Source organism: Phlebotomus papatasi, chromosome 1 (genome assembly GCF_024763615.1).
Source record: "Phlebotomus papatasi isolate M1 chromosome 1, Ppap_2.1, whole genome shotgun sequence".
Lineage (NCBI taxonomy): Eukaryota > Metazoa > Arthropoda > Insecta > Diptera > Psychodidae > Phlebotomus > Phlebotomus papatasi.
Window position 1 is genome coordinate 104850158 of NC_077222.1, and position 25545 is coordinate 104875702.

The following is a 25545-nucleotide window of genomic DNA, read 5'->3' on the forward strand; positions in this document are numbered from 1 at the left end:
TCAATAAAAACGAAAAGGAATCCAGTTACGATCTATTTGTCGAGAAAATCACTGTGTTGATTTATACGATTTTGTCGGATTTAGACAAAGTGTACAAAAGCGCTTTTATAGAACCGAGTAGGTTTCCGTTCCAGGAAACAACATTTTAAGTTTGAGAATCACAAAACGATGTTCACAGAGACCAAAAAGGCTTTTAGACTTTATAAATTTTAGAATAACAAGAAACACGGATTTGACCTAGATCCTTCTCCTCCTTTATTACTCGGACAACGTTTCGGAGGAAGGGGCCAACAAGCTCCGAAACGTTGTCCGAGTAATAAAGGAGGAGAAGGATCTAGGTCAAATTCGTATTTCTTGTTATTCAAAAATTAATCTACTGACCGAGCATCTAATATTATAAATTTTATATACTTAAAAAATCAGAATAAATCTTTTTGTAATCCGATTTTGATGATTTTAAACGGTTCCGATAGCACATAATCAGATTTATTGATTTCCAAAAATAAATATTAGCTTTTTTGCTCTAAGGAAAAGAAATTAAAAGCGCCATCAGTTTTTTATTTAACTTTGGAAGATTTCGACAAACTTTCTGTTTAAAATTCACAATAAATTAATCTTTACGTCGTTTTCGATGATATTAAATTATTTTCAAAAACGAAAACACGTACAAAAAAATCGGGTTTAAATTCTGATAAAGAAATATTATTCTTTTCGTTTTTAAAATGAAAAATTTAATTTAAATTAAATTTTTCCGGCGAATTTCTTAAGCTGTAAGTTTCCTAAAGCCACCAAAAAGGTTTTTCTTTTTAAAAAAATTGCAGGACACTTTGATCAAAAGTGGACTGAAAAATTGTGTTTTTTAGTCTCAAATACTTTCTTTCAAAAATTGAACTCTAACCCAATTTTGATTATTTAGCGGCCTGATGTAAAATCTTTATAGCTAGATATTTCTTAAAATCTCTCCCATGGCGACATTGCAGCTTTTTCTATTATTCAAAACTTTCTTCTGGGTTCTCTTAAAATCCTATTTTGAAGACCTTTAAAATTAAATGTCGCGGAAGGCTTTTCGTACATTTTATCGATTTTTATCACTTACTGATTTCTAATTCAAATTAAATGATTTTGAGTTTTTTTTTTGGAAAGCTTGAAAAATTTAACAACAAATACTTCAAAACCGAAGAAGCGTCTTGTTTGAAAATGACCTAAATCAAAAATCTAAAATAAATCTTAGTGTTTTTGAATTATTTGAAGTTTTATATTTCAAAATTTATTTTTAAAGTGCATAATTTCAATTGTTTAATTTCAGAACTGAATTGAAATTCTAATTTTTAAACATGCAATACTAAAGATGGTCAAGTGGATAATATTAAGCGTACAAATTCAAAACACTTAAAAGAACGGTTCTTGGGGGGTATCTTTGTGGTAGGGGCCCCGTCATCATTTCATTTTTGCTACCCCTATATCCGCCACTAGATTTTTTCCGCGATCAACTTCAAAAATTGGAGATATTACTAATTGCAGTAAAATATTTAAATATAGCTCAACATTGTATACCAATCTTCAAAATTCTTAAAGTATATTCTCTTAAAAAGTTGCATTTTAGAGCTACAATATTTGTACAGCACAACTCCGATAGAGTCAACGCATTTGATTCTTTATATCTGCAATATTTTAAGTTATTAATTGATTAAGTTACTATTACACTAGTTAAAAATTGTCTCAGGTTCTTACTTAAAAATAGTATTTTAAAAGTTTGACAATAAACCAGGAATTTTACACATTTTTTCGCGATGTTTAAAATTTTAAGTAGTTAACTCTATCGGAGTCGTAATGTATTCGTATTTGGATTTTGGTAGCAACGAATTGTCACTGAAAAAAAAATTTATTTGCTCGAAATACAAATGAAATTGATCGCATTTAGCAACATCTGAAATTCAATAAACTCGAAGATGTCAGAGATTAACAGAATCACAGAATGGAATAAGTTAGAATCACAGAATATCGAATTAAATTTTTAACAGAATCGCACACTTGAAATCATTAGAATCACATTGGAATTCCATGGAATAAACGGAATATGGACACAAATTTTCGATCTTGAACCCCTTGTTTAGAACTGATTTTCTCAAAAGTCATCGATCCCCATCCAAGTTTTAATTCAAAAAGACTGTTCTAGATAATGTTGAATTAATGGGGGGGGGGTCGTCGAAGACCGGAAGTAGAGATCTCTTACCGTTTGGCATCTCCACATATCACAAATTGAAAAAAACTCGATTATATAAAAGCTCTCTCCTTGAGTTCGAGTGGTAAAAAGTTCCAAAAATATTAATCCCTGAATGAGTCATAAAAAAAGTAAATCTTGTCCTATCGTAAAAACCTCAAGAAAACAAAGCAAATGATAAGAAGGGACCCAGAAGATTTAATGTTCTTCAGCTTTTTCCAATTTATATTCGCCTTCCCTAATTAAAATATATAATATCTCCCATTGAGTGGTGAAAATTGCGAAAAATCAACCCTTTGGACAAATAAATCACTTTCCATTTCATCACCTACCTCAGTGGCAGCCCTTTCTATTTTTTTGCCAATCCCATCCACTGAGACTCTGGCCTAAGTACTGAAGATGGTTCGGTGGATGGGTGAGAAGTGTGGACCAAAGTCAAGAAATAAATTACCCATCTTGAATATCATTTTCTCGAGTTTCCCTATCGCAATTCCAAATTACCCCCATCCTGCCCAAGTCCATTGGTTTTTTCTTTGGTTCTCTGGTTCTGGAAAATCGACAAGTGTCTTTAATTAAGTCACCCCTTTTTTTCCTCTTCAAACCCAACTGCCATCCAAAAAAAAAGTTGCTCCTGTCGCCAAGAGAATAGGAGTAACAATATTAAGACTTTTTCAACCTGAAAATGAGACCTAAAACCACTCAGTTTTCTTGTCAGGGAGGAGCTGTGCTACAAAAAAAAACCAGCTGATTTATTTGTCTTTTTTAACCCTTTCCCGCGTTGATTGAATGGTGAATTTCGTTTGAATTAAATATGATTTTTTTCTTGCCTTATTTCCGCCATGATTGTGGTGAGAAAGGGCGGGGGTGGGCAAAAAAGTATAACCCTGTGAATGGATGGAAAAACGCAGACAACTTTTAATTAAATCAGAAAATGTAATATTCCAATCCTTCTTTCTTTCCCAATCTTTCCACATTTTTTTTTCCACCCAACTTGCTTTTCCATCCCAAAAACCGCCCACAAGTGAATTTCCTCCCATCTGGAATATCAACAAGCCCATAAAAAATGCAAACTCCTTTGACTTCCATTCAACCATCCGAAGAACTAGGGAAAAAAATTCCCTGCTCCAGGATGAAGGGGTTGAATGAGGAGAAAAAAAAGTATTTGATTGTTGATTCAATTTGGAAAATTCTTCATGTGCTAAATTGCAAGTGTAAACACTGAATTGATTCCTGATGTGGTTTTATTCTTCATGGCACGACGGTGGTAGACATGGTTTTAGGGGGATGAGGGATGAAAAGTAATGATGATCCTGTGTCGCTAATTACTTCATCTTCCACCATGTGCCTCTGCATCCTTTTGCCGAATTTAATAATAATCCCTGAGTTATTTACAATAGTGTCACAAGTCCCATGATATTTAGCCAAAGTTAGCCCTAATCTCGGGGTTGGGAATTTACTTGGGTGCTCAGTGCAGGGTTCAGTCAAAGTCTCACCTGTTTGGAATAATCAGGCTCTTTTGGCTGTCGCTTACCTTGACATAATCCCTAAAGAAACCAAGAAGATAGTTTAATAGATTTCGGAATAGACACCCCTACTCCCAACCCATAGGGCTTTGTTACAATATAAGAAAATATTGCGTGATTCAATTAGGATTGTTACGACTTATTGTAATTATTAGGTTGATTAATTATTGCATATTCTGCTTTCTTAAGGTAATAATTCCACAAGGCTTAAGATTGACACCTACATTCCCGCGTAAGAAAAAATATAATGTACATTACACGTTTTTAATACCTCGCTTGATAGAAGGCCTAGATCCCCTAGGAGATATCTCGATTTGTAGTATAATTTCCTTTTAATATCTTTAAAAAATTAATCCTTTTTAATTGCGAAAATTATATGAGAAACAACCCAAGTAGCAAAATTTTATTATAGAGTACCGTAATACGTACGCCATTGAAATGAATAGGAAAAGCCCTAAGCTTGAGTAAAAACGAGTAAATAAGACAAGATAAATCTTTTGAAAGGTTTTCCTTAAATGATTTAAATATTTTTTTTTGAGGTAAGATTTACGTCAGTAGGAAGTAAGTTTTTGGAAATGTGATCATTCGATAGAATTGCGAGTGACAAAGTTTTATTAATGTTCAAATGAGAATTGACGGAAACACTAGACCTTTCTTGACTTTCGCAATTGTATTCTTTACGACGTCTCGTGGCAACAAGAAACAAGATTTACTGATCCATATTATAGCCAGTGACCATATATGATCTGGAAACAGCATCGTAGGTCCGCTCAGAAGAAAGACAGCAGTTGAATTTTGAGAGACAGGTCTTACGAATAATCTTTGGGCTTCTTCATTTAGGCAGACTCTATTAAGGGGCTGATTTAGCTGTTTACTGGCGAGAAAACTAAGCTGGCTCGGTCATATCTACCGTATGCCAGAGGAAGGGAAATCCAGGAAGCTCTATGACCTCAAAACTGGTCAGGACAAGAAGTGGAGGAACGTGATGAAATATGTCATCAAAACCCTTGGCTTTGTCGCTACACAAAAAAAAATATTTGTAAAAATTTTCGTAAATGTTTGTGAATTCCTATGGGAACTCCCCATAGCTCCCCGTAACTCCCCGTAACTCCCCTTAGGAATTCACAAACAATTACGAACATTTTTACAAAATATCTTTTTCTGTGTAAAAGGGACGTAACGGCCACTCAAGTAACTAAGTCGGAAACTGTTGAAGAGAAACGTCATATAAGCATCAGACATGCCGACTGCAAAACCCGGCAAAGACTTAATCGTTTAACGTTTTTTTGGTGTCAGCCATTCAGCCTTGGACATGGCCTACCCCTGTGTAGTAAGATAGAATGATTACTTTTGCACGCATACGAGATTATGGTTTGACACTTCTGGACTTTAACGGAGATTGCTGATATAGATATTATTAAGTAAAGGTCTTGACAGACGTACGGCTTAAGCGGAGACTACATTCCCATCAGTTTATGATTAAGCCATCCCTCGGCTTAAGTCGTAATCGATCTAGGACATAAGAGACGGGTGAGTATGGGAGTTATTTAGTGACTATGCGTGGACAAGTATGGACGTAAAAGCCTACAGCCCGGAGGGAGGATCTGGTTGAAAAAGGAAAACTAGTGGCAGGTTCGTCCCTAACCCTACCCTCGTCCCTGATTTCCTTCCAAAGACCTCAATGATCCATAATTATTCCTTTTTGGTACGCGGGTAACACTCTGACGAAAATAAAGTTAACGATAAACGATTTAATATTTCATAAAAAGAGAAAGAAAAATAAAATGAAGGAAAACTTACGTTATGGAAATTGATCGTTTAATAATAACCTCATTGTCAAATTGAGATTATTCTTAAGACGAAAGTATGACGTCTGGGTAACCAAATTATTACTATATGCTTACTATAAATATAATACCAGATTTTGCTACTTGGGAAGCATTAAATTTATTAAATGCGTTGAACTTTTTTTGTAGAGTATGACTATTTGTAGACCCTTGTTCGACTATTTTTTTTTCTTCGGAGGCCAGATTTCAATGATAAGCCGACGGGGGACATATTTAATATATTATTATTATTATTATTAACGTTCAACTGATTGAATGTTCAAGAAACCTCAATAAAATTCGAAGAGAAATTTTTGGATATTCCTCTGAGATGGGGAAACACAAACTGTGTTTACCGACAATAAGTTAAAATCTTGAGATGAACCACCTTTACCTTGTGCAAAAGTTCCCTCCCATGGCTCCAAAAGGTGCAGAAGCAGAAGAAGAGGAGCTCTAAGCAGTGGGTAGCATTAATGCAGAAGTTGTTTTGTAATTTTAAGGGATGAAAGCCAGGTTGCACGTGACTACGAAACTATCGAATATATTACGATATAATGGAATAAGAGAAGAAAATAAATCGTGCCACTGAAATTACGCTAAATGCTCATGCCATTGGATGCCACCTTTCAGTCCATCCTTCAAGCCATATGCCCGGTGCGAACAATCTTTTCCATTCGCAACTCAATAGTTGGATGGAATGTCATGGAATTTTCGTTTGAATCTTCTTCTGGTAATTCGTTCCATGCAAATCTGCACGCAATCAAACGTCACAAGAGCTAAAGTTTAATTGTCGGGTATAAATACGCCTGTTGTGCCTGTTAATAATCATCCTTTTGCATCGTGCTCATTGGCCAGACCCTTCCTCCACCTCTCTATGCCCCTGCCCCATTAGAACTTCTTCAAGACTTTCAAGAGCGCAAAATGTTAATTTAAATATTCACATTTTTCTCAATTCTATTGACGTTCTGGTATCTTTAGCACAGCGGGGCTCCTTGATACACTTCTGCCATGGCAGAATGGGTGTAAAAATATATATAGTTGGGTTATTCCAGGTACTCCAGGTCGTGACTCCAACATGAGAACCTGTCAATCAGTTCAGGAAGTGCGTGAGTGTGTAATTTCTGTATCATGCACTTCTCTTCGCTAGACCACATTGAGATTAACTCCTGCATGTTCTTGCCCTACATCATATTGAGGAGGAAACACACCCTTTCAATTCAATACATCCCCTCATGCCCTGGAACGAGGCAAACAAGGGGGTGGCTTTCCTGAGGTTTCACCTCAAACCACCACAAGGTGTACAATGTTCAATAATAACCACTTGGCAGATTTCTCGATATAACCCCTTAAGGCAATTCCCGTATAATCTTATAAGGGTAGATTATGACTTGTCCAGGATAGTTCCGGCATATCTCGGAAAGGTATTATACCGAGACTGTAATTGAAGTTTCTGCAATAAAAAAAGATTGAAAAATTCATTTTACAGTATATCTAACAAAGAAATAATAAAAAAAAATCTAATCAATGTTTTTTTATTATTTTAGCAAATAAAACAGAATTATTGCGCACTTTGAATTAATCTTTAATTGTAACACTTTAAGTGTCAAGGAAATGAGTTAACGTAATTGTCCAACAAGGGACTGTAACGCAGATTTCTGACTTGAAAGTTTACCCAAGTAGCACAAATATTACCCTGTTCCTTAGTAAAATGGCTCCTTATGGTCATGAGGTCTTACTTTATTTTTACTTTAACATTACTCTATTTTTACCTGAAATAATTACGACAGAACTGCATGAAAATAACATCAGTCTTTTGAAAGTTTCGCTTATAGGACTTATTGAATTTTCTTGAGGTAAGATTTACGTCAGTGAAACGTAAATATTCACAGAAATACGAAATTGCAATTACCACAAAATGAGATTTAAGTACGTTAAACTCATGTCATTGAAAATATTTGAGCTAAACCTGAACTCTAGACGTATTTTTACCTCAGTGTTACGTTATTTTTACTCATTATTAATTCTTTTTTATAACAGACAAACTTTGAAGACATTATCAAGAAAAAATATCAAGAAATTTTGCCATTCTTTTTAAATAATATTGTTATCAATGAGAGTTTAACGACCTTTAAAGAATGAAAGGAGACACGGACTTGGGCTAGGTCAACATCATTAAGAAGTCGTTCAAACTCAACCATTTGTTAGACTTAAGATTTGGAACAATGTGGGAGGTTTAAGCAGATACCTTTTTTGGTCTTTTTAAGTTGCATTTCCTAAGGTGACATCCGGTCTGATAACACGAGCGACCGTATCCTTGATAGACCAGTCACAACCAGAGATTTAACGGTGGTGGCTTCGTATTCATTTGGTACTATGCCACATTTCTGACAACCAGGTGACGTCAACCTGAGATTACCAACCTAAGGCTAGTCGAAACATCTTCCTAAGTGACGTCATCTCCTAAGGGCCCAAGTCGGGACGACTTAGCGTGAGAAGAAATGTAATACAGGCTTCAGACCTAAGGCTTAGACATACCCAATCCGCAAAAAATTACTCTGACTCGAAAATGACTGGTTTTTGGTGCACAAGAAATGGTCAAAAAGATTACTCTTAATTGGAATCTTAAAAATTCGTCGTATTCGCGTCGTATTTAGGTCACAGCATTACTAAAGATTGAATTAGTAATATTATCGTTATTTTACGGTTCCAACGTTTACTCTACCATGCGGCAACAAAAGCGACTACAAACGACGGTCCTTTTCCGTACAAAAAATGACGCGCCAAAAAAATTGCATTTGGCGTCCTTCTCTACCGCATAGGTACGAAATCGACGTACGCACTTTGAATGAAGACGTTAAGTGCACTTCACAACTTTGTATTGCACTACCACCGTAGACACTATTTTCTCAACAATTCTTCACATTTTCTATCTTTTCTACTACGTTCTATGTAAATTTCTCTAATTTTTCCCTAATTCACTACTTACATTTGCGAAAATTTTTGCCGTTCGACTATTGCTGAATGAGCCATCCGACATGTCGAAAATTTTCCAATGGATAACAACAAAACAAAGAAAACTTTTAAAATTTTCACTAAATAAGTCTTTTCGACACAAAATTTTAATCACAGGACACTATAGAAACTGGAGCGAACTCATGAACCACAAAATTTTATTTTCCAAAAAATTGTTTGTGTGCTTATCATGCAAAAAATTGCCTAATTTTCACTTAATTCCTGTCGGCACTGTCTTTTTTCGAATCACAACACGCATTTCTACTGGGGGAGCTTTTCCTCCCAATGCATACTATAATATTGTTGAGAAAACACGCGAAAATATCAACTACTTTGCAAATTCACAGCACTGAGTAATTCTATTTGTCATTTGACAAGTGCAATTTCCCCTCAGATATACCCAGTGAGAGGAAGATTTTTTATAGGGACACTGGAAGTTACTGGAAGTAGGCGTCATATTTTAGTCGTAAGCGAGTAATCTCAGAGTTATTATGACGCCAAATGACTTCCGTAATTACTGTCATATTATTCCACACTTTCCGTCATTGGACTCTCTGACGACCGTCATAGGACCCGATTTTGGAATCCAGAATACATACATTCAACGGTAATCTTACTCCAAATTGCTATTTGGGTATGGCTCAACTGCTCTAATGCCTTATGAGTCAAGCCTTTTGGAAAGTTTTAACTTAGGATTGGATTTATTAAAGGAAAATGACCTATTAAGTTCTGGGAAATCTTTAAAATACTTTGAGGAAAATCCTGCAGAGGTGTGCCAGCGCACCTCCTCCTTCTGCCATTGCGTTACACCAAACTGAGACACATCTGACAGGTTGGCCTATGGAATCCCGCCAACTGACATAACCTTACAATACGTTACTCTTTATAATTTTAAGAATTTCTGTAACAGAGCTAAACCTTAAGTCTGAAAAGGTTGCTTAAAACTATTGAAGGTACATAATGTCGCACAATATATCTCTCGATATGCAAATATTTACCCAGGTGTAAAGTTTCTGTCTTAAAATCTTACAATCGAGCTTTCATCTGAAATTTTCGTATTTACTTTTAAATTTCACGAAGTCGTGAACCTTTGAGTCTCAATCGGAATTTTGCAAATAACCTCAAATTGCGATATGAATTCAATAAAGTCTGACTGTGAAGCTGAGGAGCAAAGAGTGGCAGGGATGCTCAATGAGGGGGACTCCCAACGTGGCTGGGTGTCGTCTGGAAGACTGCTGAGTGTACAAAAGATCGTATTTGTTAAAGTCACATTAATGTTTGTATCACGCGGCTATTTTAGACACTTCGATTAATCAACAATTATTAACAGCACACGCTCTCGAAGAGGCTCATACCTCGTGTGTTTGTCTATCTTCTGCTTCTCTTTTTTTCACCATTCCATCTCTGTATTTTCTTCACTATTGCCCACAATAAATCTCGTCGTGTGGTCGCAGAGTGGTCGTCAGCTGGATGACCAAGATGGCACAAGAATGAACCAGAATCACGAGCAAAAAGCCATCTATCACGAAGTTGAATGAGACAATTGCCCCAAATTCTCTTGCTCAGGATTTTTGCATGAACTCCTGAAGATAAAATTATCATTTTTTATATATTTGATTTCTTCTTTTTTTTTGTTTGAAAGCAACACTTTGAAATACTGAGAATGCAATCGATTTCCACCTTCGAGATTTAGGATGAACCCACGTCCATCATTTATGGGTTGAACCATATCTTCCTCCCCTGTCTAACCGTCATGTCTTTTGTTATTCTAATTAAATCTATACCGAAAATTTTTAATCAAATGCCGCGGCGGAGAATTTATACACTAATTTCTTGACAGGTGAATATCAAGGGAAGCATCTCAGGGGAAGGGTGGATGGGTCTGTTGAATGCTTAAAATTGTATTGGATATTTGAGCCTAAAGCAGGGGTCCTTCAAATACATGAAATATGATGTTCAGGTTTCATAAGCTAACTATTTTTCAAGTAGGAACCGATTTAGCAAGTTTAGAACTACCAATTTAGCATATAAGGTACTCCATATTACCCTAATTTTCTTCTAAGTTTTTTAAATAATACGAGACAAGATGTTCAAAATCGATCAAAAATCTTTAAATTAGCAAAAAAAAGTGACTCACTTCCTTTTTAGACGTAGGTTTTTTTTAACTATTAAGTATTTTAGTAGTTTTTTAGCAGGAGTAATTCTTCGATAACTACCGATTTAAAACGTTAGAATAAATAATAAAATTTAAAATTAATGATTTGGGTATTAAATGCCTCTTGGGATTGAATGATTTCTTAGGAAGTGCAAAAAATAAAAGTTAACTGAAGATTTGATATCTCTTTTTCTTTATACACCAAATTAAACTAAATAGTATTTTTAAAAGGGTGGCAAAGTGTCCCAAAAGTACATTCGCATCATTTACCGTTTACCGATTCATAAGTCACTCAAAAGATCCCACATAATAGTTTCAAGAATAATAAGATTGATTTTCAGACAAAAATTACCCAAATAGCAATTTGGAGTAAGATTACCGTTGGATGTATGTATTCTGGATTCCAAAAACGGGTCCTATGACGGTCGTCAGAGAGTCGAATGACGGAAAGTGGGAAATAATATGACGGTAATTACGGAAGTCATTTGGCGTCATAATAACTCTGAGATTACCCGCCTACGACTAAAATATGACGCCGACTTCCACTGTACCAACAAAAGTTCTTCTCCTCACTGGATATATTTGAGGGGAAATTTCACTTGTCAAATGGCAAATAGAACTATTCAGAGCTGTGAATTCGCAAAGTAATTGATATTTTCGCGTATTTTCTCAACAATATAATAGTGTACATTGGGAGCAAGAGCTCCTCCGGTAGAGATATGTGTTGTGATTCGAAAAAGTACAGTGCCGACAGAAGTTAAGTGAAAATTAAGCAATTTTTTGCATGATAAACACACAAACATTTTTTTTGCAAAATGTAATTTTGTGATTTAGGAGTTTGCTCCAGTCTCTGGAGTGTCCTGTGATTAAAATTTTGTGTCGAAAAGACCTATTTAGTGAAAATTTTAAAAGATTTTTTTGTGTTGTTGCCATCCAATGGGAAAATTTTCGACATGTCGGATGGCTCATTCAGCAATAGGCGAACGGCAAAAATCTTCGCAAATGTGTGTAGTGAATTGGGGAAAAATTAGAGAAATTTACATAGAACGTAGTAGAAAACGATGGAAAATGTGAAGAATTGTTGAGAAAATATTGTCTACAGTGGTAACTACCATTGATTATTGATAGTATTGATTATAATCAATGCAAAGTTGTGAAGCGCACTTAACGTTTTCATTTAAAGTGTGTACGTCGATTTCGTACCTATGCGCTAGAGAAGGACGCCAAATGCATTGTTTTTGGCGCGTCATTTTTTGTACGGAAAAATACCGTCATTTGGAGTTGCTTTTGTTACTGCATGGTAGAGTAAATTTTAGAACCGTAAAATAACTGTTATATTACTAATTCAATCTTGAGTAATGCTGTGACCAAAATTCGACACGAATATGACTAATTCTTAAGATTCCAATTAGGAGTAATTTTTTTGACCATTTATTAACCAGTCATTTTTGAGTCAGAGTAATTTTTTGCGGATTGGGTTACTCAACGGCTTATAACCCATTCAATACCGGATCACAATCGATTAGAACCGATTTATAAATCATTCTAAATATCAGAAGTAATATCCCACGCATGTTAAAAGAAGAATACATTAATTGTATAAGAAAATTTAAAAAATAATAATTGAATTGTCCATAAACAAGATTAAATCAGCAGTAAATCACCATATGTGCATACAAAAAATATGCTAACGGAAAGGACTTTCTCGTGAGCAGTTTGAGCATTTCGCAAAGCTGGGACGCTTTGCCATCACTTTTAAAACGATTTTCCTTACTTTGTACATCAGTGTGATTTTTTGTCTGTCTAGGATTAGAATTTAGAATTGAATTATAATTGTTATTACAGAAATAATAGATTTGGATTTTTAAAAAACCTTCCTAAAATATGACCGATATTTTGAATTAATCAACCGTCGCGTCGGTCAGTGTTTGACGACTGTCACCAGAATATCAAAGGGCTGTAGAGCAAGCCTGAGCCAAAAGGAAAACCGAATGTGAAAAGCCGATTTTTGATGTGAAAATTGTTTAATTCCTTAGAGGTAAGTCATTTTCACAAGAAAATCCTTTTAATAATTTATTTGAATACAGTTATTTGGGTTAATTGTGAATAATTGTCGATATTACAACAAAAACATTGGGATGAAATTTTGAGCTGGAAAACTCATATTCATTTGAGCTGTCCCAAAATTCAGGATAGGTTTGAGTAAAACCCTTTTGTACAACACTATTTTAGTTAATAAGGAATGCAAAAGTACATATTACAAGAAGGGACACGACCTACTAATAAGGATAAAATAGAGAAGAAAATATTTTGTCGCATTTCAGTGATTTTTTGCAACAGCAGCGCCGCCAGACGTTTGTCAAGTGAGTTATTTGTGTCTCTATATATTTCTCACAGTTGAATTTCGCGCGATTTAAGAACTTTACATTTGAAGTGATATTTGCAATTAATTTCTTTTTATTTCTGCAAGATTCAAGTAAAAGAATGTGTAGTGAACAGCTATCCGTCTTCTGACAAAGATATCAAGAAGACAATTTCTTTCTATATGAGTTTTTATGTCTTTTATGTGTTTTTGGAGCAAAAATATTTATCATGGCACCGTGAATGAGCGGGATTAGTGTGACCGGTATGGCTATCTGTAATTTACATTAAAATTATCAACACAAAATTTCCGATATTACACGACTTTTAACGAACACAGGTTTGAAGCTTCGCACATTAACTGACTTAGGGGAAGTAGGGCACCTTTGAATTGTGGTACCTTTGAAATTCAGTTTTTTCTTCTATTTTAAAGCAAATTAAGGCTTATCACAAAGTAATTGAGCTTCACAATTGGCTTGTCGTGCTAAATTATTTCATGGTAAAATTCAATTTAATTTCAAAATAAGAGAAAAAGCCATATTTCAAAGGTACTCCATTCCTCCTATTTTTTTAGGAAATGGATCTATGTTGAGTAATAGAATATCTAATACTGTTTGTCAAAAAGTTGATATAACGACAATCAAATTTACATTACACGGGTTTTCAGTTAGTAGCTTACCCGAGTCACCTGTAAAGCATAAATATCAGCTACCATAAGCTTATGTGGACTAATCACAGGGTATCTGAGATCTTTTATTTTCGGTTTTCGATTTTACGTTGGAATTTGAACTCAATTTGGCATGAGTATGGGCTGGAGTGTTAATTGAAAGTCTCGTTCGGTGAAGTGCAGAGCATAATGTTGCGGTGATTTCCAATGAGAGTTCAATGAACATAGAGGCAGGCGCTGCGCGAATGGAAGTGGTCGCCACATGTCTATGTACATGTTGTTCTGCCCCAAAAGCCTGAAAATCCATTCATCTCACTCTGGTGAGACGGAAAGAGGTGAATGGTCAGCTGGGGCAATCAATATTGACACAATGATGTGGAGCGCTCGTGATTGGCGCCCGATTGAGTTTCCAATCGATTCGCTTTCGAGGAGAACCAATATATCGAGACGCAGTTCCAAACACGCCCCCCTCGCAAAGTCTTGAGCGATGGGGCCTCAAGGGGCTTCCTGGTGGAACACCACGACGGTTGATATTTTGATTTATTCGCACAAGAAATGAGCGCCATGAGACGATGGCACAAAACAGTGTCTGGGCAGAGAAGGAAGACAGATAAAAACTTACACAACGTATCGATAATTTATTCCACATAAATCTTACTGCCCTTCAGCCTCCCCCGCTGAAATCTCTCCACTGACCCCATAATATATGAGTTGACCGAAGAGTCCACAAAAGGTAATTGATATTTGAGGTATTATTCGTTGGGTGGAAGACGGTGTGCCCCATACATCATCTTTCGAGGTATTTATTATAATCGAAATCACACTGAGATTCGATGGCACTTTACATATTAACAAATGGCTACCGAAGTTGCGGCTCTCAATGGGACACTCTTTCTCTTTCACTCACCTGAGGCCCCCCACGTGGCCTAATAGACTTATGGGCGGCTGCTGCAGGGCTCCTCCAAGATCACTCACTCATCCCATTCAATCCCTGGACCCCTTGTCTTCGTTTTATTGCCCGACGCCGCCTGTCGATGATTGATAATGGTCAAGTGGAATTTTTATTATTATTCGACACTGGAAGAGATCGAAGGTGCTCCACGCACAAAAAAAAAGATAAACACGGAATAAACCATTCGAAGGTGAAATGAGATTAAGAGACCGAATTGGGTTGGTTTTCAGCTTCTCAATGGGCCTCTGTGAGAAGTAGATAAATTTTTTGAGGAATTTGCCATAAAACTTTCATTGAATTGGGATTTTACGAGCAAATGTGGTGACCAGCCTAATTAATCCTAGAAGTAGGGTAATCAATTGGGAATTCACATGGGAGTTTCTTTTAATCCAATTATACTTCAATCAAAAATAATGATTAGCTTGGATTCTTTACAATCTTTGATACTTCTTCGGGAAGATCATTCATCGTTGTGATGATTGAGTTAAATATTAGTCCACATTTCTACACGGATAGATTACGATTAAGTAGCTAAAACCTAAGTAATAGTGTTTACACTGGGAGATATCCGAAAAAGTTAAAATAACATTCCGGAAATGTTAATTTTACCCTGCATTATTGATCCAAAATTGGTGTAAATATTACCTTTTTTGGTGTATTGGGGGTTAAAGTTACCCTTTTTTCATGTTAATTTTACCCTTAAGAAGGTGTAAAATTAACATTAAAAAATGTTGATATATATTTTACACCTAAAAAGTGTTAAATTTATGAGGAAAAAAAGTTAATCGCACTCTCTTTTTTTCTCAGTGTACAGACAGAACGGTAACAGATAAGAACTTGCAGTTTTCGGCATCTAATGCTAAAATCTAGTCCCTTATCCTCCCTTCCTTCCAAATTTGTGCTTTCTGATTTTCTCAGTACTTATTAAACTGATCTTTGTGAGATTAAAATATGTCTTGGAAATAGGGCATTAAGAACTTACTCGTGAATAAGTGGCTCTCAGAGTGAGCTGTGAGCGGTGATCGGATAAAATGTACCGATCTAGAGCTAAAAATCGACAGATCGGAAGACTGAAAAATCGTCATATTTTAATATCAGTTTGCTCTAACGAAGTATAGCGTTCGTTTAAACTCGTGTAACATCATGAATTTCATACAGACTGTTGGTAAATTTTAATGAACCGTACTGGAAACACTAATCTTTCCGCGGAATTTCTGCAGAATTGGTAGATCGATACGAGATCGAAGAAAATTGTGCTCACAGAAAATTGTGCAGATCGGCACAATTTTTACAAAAGATTCGGCTCTATCAAAAACCATCGGGAAACCTTGCTACTTTAGTGCGATTTTTTGGCTATGATACATTGAAGTTGCTGAAAATTGACTTTCGAGTATATTGCATGAGATCACATGTAATGTTAGTAGAAGGGATCTAAAGTTTTTAATGGTGTATCTCACAGTTCCTAGATGAAGATTATTTGGACGAATTAAGTATTATTTAATGTTACTGCAATACCATCTCTCCTTCCCCTTCAGAAACCACTCTTTTAAAATATTTCAATAAATAAAGCACCTTCATTTTTCATATGTTTTATTGTGTCCTAGCGGACATTCCGTCCTTAGACACCTGTGACTGAAAAAATCGCCATCTTGAATCTTACAATCTCAAAGTCTAATCACTCTATAGCGCCTATTTCTCGACCGATATGGTCAAATTATAATTTTTTGAAAAAATCTTGAAATTTCTAACCTGAAATTTCTTGAAATTTCTAAGGTCCTAATCGATTATAAATTTATAAAGTAGCAATAATTGGTGTGTTTCGGTTAAATTTTGCTTTTTTGGCAAAGTATCAGAACCGTCAAGACAGTCCAAAGTGATATATGTTTCTTTTTTTTACATTTAATTTACATAAATAAATTTATGTTTTTCTTCTATGAACACTTCTTCAGTATCCATTTATACATTTAGGTCTCATTCTTAGGAGACTTACAACTAATAGAAAATCACAATGATTGCAGCTTCCTCTCTTATACATACATAAAATACATAATAAACAAAAAATCTTCTTTAGATTGGGTTATAAAGATATTTTTTGGCAAAAAACAAAAGAGCAGTAAAAAAATTAAAAGTGAGCAGTAAAATACTTAATTATGGTCAGTAAAAAACTTAAATCTTTACAAAAATGGATATGATTTATATATTTAACATTTAAAATTGTTGCAGATAGAATGAAAATCCTTTTATTTTCCCTTTCCCAAAATTTGGACGATAATATCACTGTTTCAAATTTTTTTTGTTACTGCTCAATTTTAACTTTTTACTGCTCATTTATTCAATGCCATATTTTTTTAAGTCACTTATAACATTTTAAGAATTCAATTCTATAGCTATTATAAAATTTAAAAAAAGTAATATATAAGACTGCATAATATTATCTTAATAAAATAAAAGTGTAAAAAAGAGTGTTTTCCTTCTGTATTACAAAAGTGGAGCTGTTATATAGAACTTGATTTATCATAAATAACGGTGTTTGTAACTATAATACTGTAAATAACTTAATCCCATTCCTATGCCCTGCTCTGTCTCCTTTCCTTACCTTACCAAATGAGATCAATTCATTTTGTTCTTTTAAAGTCTCATACAAACCTACTATGTTTTTTTGTGTAACAAATGATCTGCATTTGAAGTTCGATTGTATGAGCTGGCTTATACGGTCAATACACCATGGGTTTCTGCCGTTTACCTGGTGTGACCGGTTATGGTAAGACGGCGGCAGACCCAACCATGGCTTTGATTGGGAAAATAAATATAAATAAATAAATAAATTAATTAATTAATTAATGCCATAAGACAATTTTTAGAAGAAAACTTAAGGTCCATTTTTTTTTTTTTTTGGAATAAATAATATCCCTATCTCATCATTTACCCGGTAATGTTCCAATTTTTTCTCTAAAATCCTTGATTTATTATTAATGCCTCGAAAAGATAACGTGATCGGATTTACCACTTTGAGTAGTATCCCAAGTGGCAAAAATGTGTCAGTATGACGTTGTAGTTATCGTATGGTAATAGTAATTATTTGGTGCACCCGCACGTCATACTTTCGAAGTGGGGAATAACCTCCACGTTATAAAGAGGTAAGCGAAGCGACACAACTTACCATTTTGGTAAGTTCACTAACGATAGTGACACGTTAGTTGAACGTTGCTTCTTACCTCTTTTCTATTTGTCTCTTTCTACTCCGCATTCTTTTTCATCGTTCTCTTTTTATTTCCATGATGCATAATACTATCATGAAATCTCTCACTGAAAATATTTCAATAATCAGCGCGCAAATATCGCGGGATTTCATTGATTTTATTTATTATATTGAACATGCCGATGCCGTTTACCGATAGAGATATTATCAAGTATCGATTTAAAATATCTCCCGACCAGAAAAAAACTGATATTTGACAATTTTTCAATGGAATAATTCTAAAAAATTTCTGAATTTTTTTTTAACTATTCCCTATAATTTCTGACATATTGTTACAATTTCTTGGTCATAAAAATAAATTTCATAAGGAATTAGATTTCATGAAAAACGGAATTTAAAGTCAGTGTGAAAATTTTGAATTCGCGCGCAACAAAATCTTATGGCGCACTCATCCCAATAAAAGTGTGTCCGCGTCCGCGGATAGTCATACGACATCTATTGAATTCCAAAGACGGATTCTTTTAACGCTCATAGTATAATAAGTTAGATTTTTATAAAATAATTTTAGACACTTGCAGATAAGAATAATTTCTGGAAATTACGTTATGATTATAAAAAATTTTAATGAAAACGGGAAAATTTATATACATAAATTTATATTTTATTTTGAAGGGATTATCTTGAATCGGGTCACGGTCAAAATCCTGAAAGCTAAAATCCCAAATTTTTAAAAGTGTCATGGCTACTTCCACTATTGCACTCACACATGGTGGAGACAAAGGAAAATTTTCTGTGTCTTGGGAAATTATTCTACACATTATCTTCCATATAATTCCAACCCATTTCAGGATTTTGGCGTTCGGGATCTTGATTTTCGGGATTTTGGCTTTCGAGATTTTGGCCACCTCCGCTTGAATCATGTGGAGTACATTTAGTCCTCAAATAAATCATAAATGTTTGGAAGAAACCTTAATAGAGAGAACAGGTTGTCCTGTTTTCTTTCTAAATAAATTAAAATAAGAATAAAATTTCACAATTTTGTGTTAAATTATTAAAACCACTATACAAAATAAATATGATCGATTTTATAAAATGTTAAAAATATTTTTTTTGTTGTATCAATTTAATTTTACTTGATTTTTAAGAAAACAATTGCTATCTTGTAAATTTATTTTAAATTTTTCTTCGTTAGTGAAAGGCTAAGAACACGCTTTCGTCCAGGAACGTAATGGAATGCCATTTCCGAAAACTAAAAAGCGTTGTTTTGAGAGCAATTTATCCACAAACTCTAAAAACAAAACTTGCCAAAGAAACTACTTACATTTTTGTGAAAAAAAAATCTTTTAGTTTTCTACAAAAAATGTACTTTAAATTAAACTTCTAGAATATTTTGTAATATCTACAATGCTTGAATCGACTTTATGAGGGTCTTCCTAGAACCCCAGGTCACTATCTCTAACTTCTTAGGATAAAACATACCGCTGCCCGAATAAACAACGTAGTGTCATTATCAAAAATTGTCAGATTATATTACACTTTTTGAACAATACAGTCTGTTAAGGGAGTGGCCAAATGGTAGTTGACTTCATATATTCAGACTATTTTTTGTGGACCAATAGATGGCATTATTGTCGTAAAGATATTAAATTGACTTCAAATTCAAAACTCAGAAATACTTTATGCACGTATGACACGCTTCGCTCTAAAAGAATGTATTTCTCGATTTTCATCTCAAAAGATCAAAAATTTCACATGAAGTGACCGATAAATAGGATAAATACATCGAAAACTTAAAAGAATAAAAAAAATATTTTTTCAACACAGACAGACGCAATTTTTTTCCTTAGAGATTGTAAGTTAGAAAAAATCTGAAATAATTCATTTTAAACGTATTTCGAATAATTATTTTATTACTGAATTTTAAAATCTCCTATTATTAGGTTATGTTTAAGTAAGATCATCTATTTAAATTTCATTTAAATGCAAACAATAATTTTTAATAAAATTTGAATTTTTAATATAAAAGTAGAAATACTCTGAATAATTCGTTTGCAAATTATTTGCAAGAACGAAAAATTTTATCACACATTTATTAAATTGAAGACAATCAAATATTACATTTTATTTTTTTTAAGCTATTTCATAACCTAATATTTTTATATTGTCATTTCTAAACGTTTAAAAAGCTGCAGATATTCTATTTATAGGGCTGAGAGTATTGAAAGAGAAAGGTGACAAAATTACGTTATCTGCACGTAAATTATCTTAAAAACAGTTACGTAATATTTTGAGAAAAAAACGACGAAAAAATTACGTTATTATAACACAGCATGTCTGACGTTAATATTTTAAGTAGCCAAAACGTTATATTTAGGTCATAAGGTTTCCTCGGCTCTTTGCAACTTGAAGTAACTTGAGTGACGTGCAACAAACGTTTCTTTTACCTCATTTTTGCACTATAGTAAATTTTTGCCACTTGGGATATTCTCCTTGAAAAAAGAGCTAAGGTTAGAAAAGATCATAAAACTGCAAAAGAAAGATTTTTACAAAACAAAATTCGAAGGTCTTCATATTAAAAAAAATAATATTTTTCTTCTAATACTAAGATAAAAATTTCAACAAATAAGTTTTAATTCCGTTGAATTTTAAGAAAATAAATCATTCTAGAGTCATTCACAATGGAAAAATACCATAAAATATGAATGAAAAGAAACACGAATTTTGACCTAGATCCTTCTCCTCCTTTATTTCTAGTAATAAAGGAGGAGAAGGATCTAGGTCAAAATCCGTGTTTCTTTTCATTCAAATTAATCTACTGACCGAGCATCTAATACCATAAAATATTTTTTTCCAGGTTTTTGGGTATTCTGCCCCACTGTGCGACAGTACGGACTTTACAGCAACGACCTATATGCTACGTTTCTGGACCGAGCTGACGGAGAATCGTCACAACTGGAGGAGGTTAGTACGAGAGGTTCGGTCTCTTAAAGGGACGTTGCAGTCACCTAAGGAGCCAGGCATTTTCTCCTAGTAGCACGTGAAGCCTTATGATGGCGCTGTATGCTTAAGCTAGAAATAGTATTGCCCGATGCAAATTCAAATAATGGTTCTATAACGCTTAACATGGAGAATTCTTCAAGACGATCGATAAAGGGAATGAAAATGATCTTAGTTTATTGTTTCTTGCGCTTCGTCGAAAGGGTCAATGACAAAATGATGCAAAGGGTTAATTGGGAATCTTGTATTGAACTTAAGTAAAACCACAAACTGTCTTTAGAATTCGCACTCAATTTGGTTGGCTCGAAGGCAATCGTAACATCTGTATGATTCCCCTGAAGACGAAATGTGAGACAGCATATGGCAAAGTTTCAAAATTTCTAATCAATATTTCACAAGGTGATAATTTTGAAACCTCGCAAGTGTCAATATTTGCCACCTCAGAAACACCCTTGAGAACCACAGAGACTCAATCTCTTTGCCGAGAGATGCTTTGGGGGGTGGTGGTTTTGCAAAGATGGTGATCTGGTATAGTGTAGAGGGATTGCCAAAATATATTTGCTCTTTTGGGGCTTTCAATTTCCATACATCGTGAAATCGGGTTTGGGATGAGCAGATGAAGTTCATCTTCATCTGGAGGGTGTTCACCCCATATCCAGACTGTTTCACATGTCGAAGAATCTTCTGGGAAAATTGGTATGGAAGTGCTTGACACCCCGAATAACGAAAATGTACCATTCCTCCGGAGGTTCTGACAGAGTGTTTGGTGGCATGTTTGAATTGGTCTCATGGATGAATATTTGTTTGGTCGGAGAATGCGGTTGAACGCCTCTTCCGTTGCCACTCTGTCAAACAATCCTCGGCACAAAACCTCTTATATCATCCCTCCTCGATACAAAACATCCCATCGCCTGTGATCTGAAATTTGCTTTGATTTATTAATGCGACACATTTGCTGATGCCTCCTCCAAACAACATTCAACCAACTCAAATAGTCAGATACTTCCCTGGGAAAATAATTTTCCCGGGAATTGGGAGGAAGTTCGATGTTTGTGAGCCAAACACCTAAACATATCCCTCTTTCCCCCCTTCAAAACTAAAAGTTTGGGGCTGCGAGGGTGGCTCATAATTAACGAAGTGTTAATATGATTTTCGCTTTTGATGGTGTCTGACACAAATGATGGGGTTCACTGCATTACTTTCCTGCTCACCTCTCTGCTCACAGTAAATTGTTTGTGGATGAGGCTTCTGGATTACGCACTCTCCTGCACGATTTCCAAATATCACCAACATTCTTCCAGCATTAATTCTGTGACATTTTCTCAATGGATCGGAAGACTGGCTTCTGGCATGTTACTCGTGCGAGAACAATAAATCTATCGGGGAATTTCCGGAATACTTTACAAACAATTTCTTTCAATGGCTTTTAGCAGTTCTCAGTTGAGAATTAACTGAAATTATTGGATAATCAATGGGGCACCTCTGGAGGTCTCTACCTCACTGAAGCGGTACAATTCCACTGTTCATTCAATATTTTTCGTCAAAGAATTTTAATGTAATAGGTGTCTAATTAGTATAATTGATAGACAGAAAAAACAACTTGGTCGGTCACTTCAATTTTATTGCTCGAACTTCATAAGACAGAGTATAGACTAAGTAATTTATCCTCTCGGTAAATTTTGACCAAATTTTACTATACTCAGAATTTATGAAAAATTACGTGACACCGATTGTCTGTCCGTTATGATCTAGAGGACAAACGGTTAGAGAGAGCGACATAAGGGTTAAAAGGGGAACACGTAAGTAAACTCTGGGAGTATTAACTAACCTTATATCTTAATTCATTTTTTAAATGTTTTTTTAGGTGTGATTCCTTCTAATCACACCTATTGTAATCCTCGGATTTTCTAATTCACAGTGTATATGTTTTGCACATCCCTGATGCCGAAAATCATAAGCCGGCAATTTCGGGTCCGGCTGCTGTCCGGCCGTCCGTAGTACGCAATATCTCTGGTTTGAATACATTTTAAGATTCATTCTATCATGTTGAATCCCTCATAACTCTTAAGTTTTAATCTGTAAAATATTTTGGGATTGATTTTTGAAACGTTTTGGTATTGATTGTATCGCAGAAGCACTAATTGTTCCCTTGTGGGATTTATTTGTAAAGCTTTTCAGATGGATTTCGACACGTTTTGGGACCAATCTTGTAAGAATGCAACTGTTATACATTTTTCTTAGGGGTCCATCTGGAAGATGATTGCCCCGTAGTTATACCTTTTTTGGGATTCATTTGTAAAACATTTTGGGATTATTTCGAAATGTTCTTTCGGAATAACTTCCGTTAGATAGCATTCATAATTCACTACTGGGATTCGTTCTGTAGCATTGCATCGTTTATAACTTCTAAATACTATTCACTGAAACATTCTGGGATTGATCTTCAATACATTTTAGTATTGACTAATAGAATGATAGATTGTACCCTATTGGGATTCATTCGTAAAAGCCTAAGATGAATTTTCGAGATGTTTTGGGATCAAACCTATAGAACTGCATCCATTATACCTTCTTGGGATTCATTTGCAAAGCATTCTGAGATGGTTTCTAAGCGTATTTAAGATAAGTTCTATTAGAATGCACTCATAATGTCATATTGGGATTCATTCTATTACTTTGCGTATTTTATAACTTATATGTATTGTTATGAAGATATGGAAGATATTTTGGAATTTAATTTTAAGAGCTTATGGTATTCATTATATTCTAAAAATATGATTGTAGTCTATTGGGATTCATTTTAAAGACTTTTTAGGTAAATTTTTAGGGAATGTTAAGATCAAACCCATCACAATGTATCAATTATACCTTCTTGGGATTCATTATTCCTTTCCATCTTTTAAAACTTTGATGTATTATTATGAAAATATTTTGGGATTGAGTTCTTAGAGCTTATGGTATTCATTATATCCTAAAAAATCGCCTGTAGTCTATTTGGATTCCTTTTATAGATTTTTTAGGTAAAATTTATCGAGCATGTTAACATCAAACCTATCACAATGCATCCGTAATACATTTTTGGGATTCATTTCCTAACGCTTTTTAGAATAAGTTCTGATAGATTGAATTCATAATGTCCTATTGGCTTTCACTCTGTCACACTGCATCCTTATAATCTCTAATTTCTGTTCTGTAAAACATTATGGGATTGATCTTTGAGAAACTTTGGTATTGATTGTATAGCAGAGCTATTAATTATACCCTTTTGGGATTAGTCCCATTACACTGCATCCATTATACCTTCCCCGCATTTATTAGAAAATCCTCCTGGGATTGTCTCTAAGCATATTCAAGATAAGTTCTATTAGATTACATTCATAATGCCCTAGTGGGATACATTTTATCACATTCCATTTTTATAACTTTTATGTATTGTTGTATAAAACATCTTGGGATTGAAATTTAAGACCTTGTGGTATTGATTGTACCCTATTGGTATTCATTTTAATGACCTTTTAGATAAAAATTTGTGACATGTTATGATCAAATCTATCACACTGCAACCGCTATACCTTTTTGGGATTCATTTCTAAATAGAATTCTAATCTAATCTAAATTACATACCAGAGGAAGGATCCATAAAGTTGCGAAACGTCGTTTGTGTAGTATTAAAGGAGTATAAGTCCAGGTCAAAATCCGTGTTTTCTCTGTCCATTTCTAAATCATTTTTAGAATGAGTTCTAGGAGAACCCAAGCTTTATAATGACTAAATTGTTTCTATGTTTCTCAGTGACTATTCGCACCCATATTTTAAAAACCAGGGGAAATTGCCCAGTTTTCAAAATATATTACGGAGTCACATTCGTTCAGAAACATAAAAAAAATTAGTCATTACGAAGGTTAGGACCGTGCAAAGTATTCGCACTTTCCCCTATTAGATTGCATCGACAGTACCATATTGAGATTTATTTGCATGACATTTTGAAAATGTTCTCCAAATAGAAAGACATCTTATGTTCTGGTTTTGTTTTCAAAATTCGTTTTATTATGTATTCAACGTTTTAAGGACCAATCGGTCATACAAAGTTTGCAAACCCAGAGTGTTGATTTATGTCCTTGCCTCAATTGTCGATTGCAGAATCTTCCTCAATTGATTTAGACTGGGATACTGAAAGTGCAAGACCGTGTGTGGCTGCAGCTAATAATGACAAACGATGCATTGTACCGCCGGACAATGACACAGAGAGTGCAGATCCTCCTCAAGTCCTCCACACTTTTGTGGCACAGAGGCAACCACTTCTGCAGGCCATCATTCACCGTCTTGACCATCGAGGTGGCTCTCATTGAGCACCTGAAGACATGGTTGGGTCTCCTCTGGTACTCTGGGCAAAAAGGGCGCGACAGAAGGTGTTTGTCTACCATAATTTATTGATTATTTATTTACAGAAAACTTGGGTAGAAGTTCTCCTCTGAAAATCAACAGCCAACAATTGCGTGTTTGTTGGAAAATATTGAATTTGTTGCGAGTGGAATGCACTTTATATTCTTACACTTGGCAGATGGGTGGGCAAATATATGTAAATATTTACATAAAATCAAATATCAGAAACAAGCCACTTTATCGATTTCTCA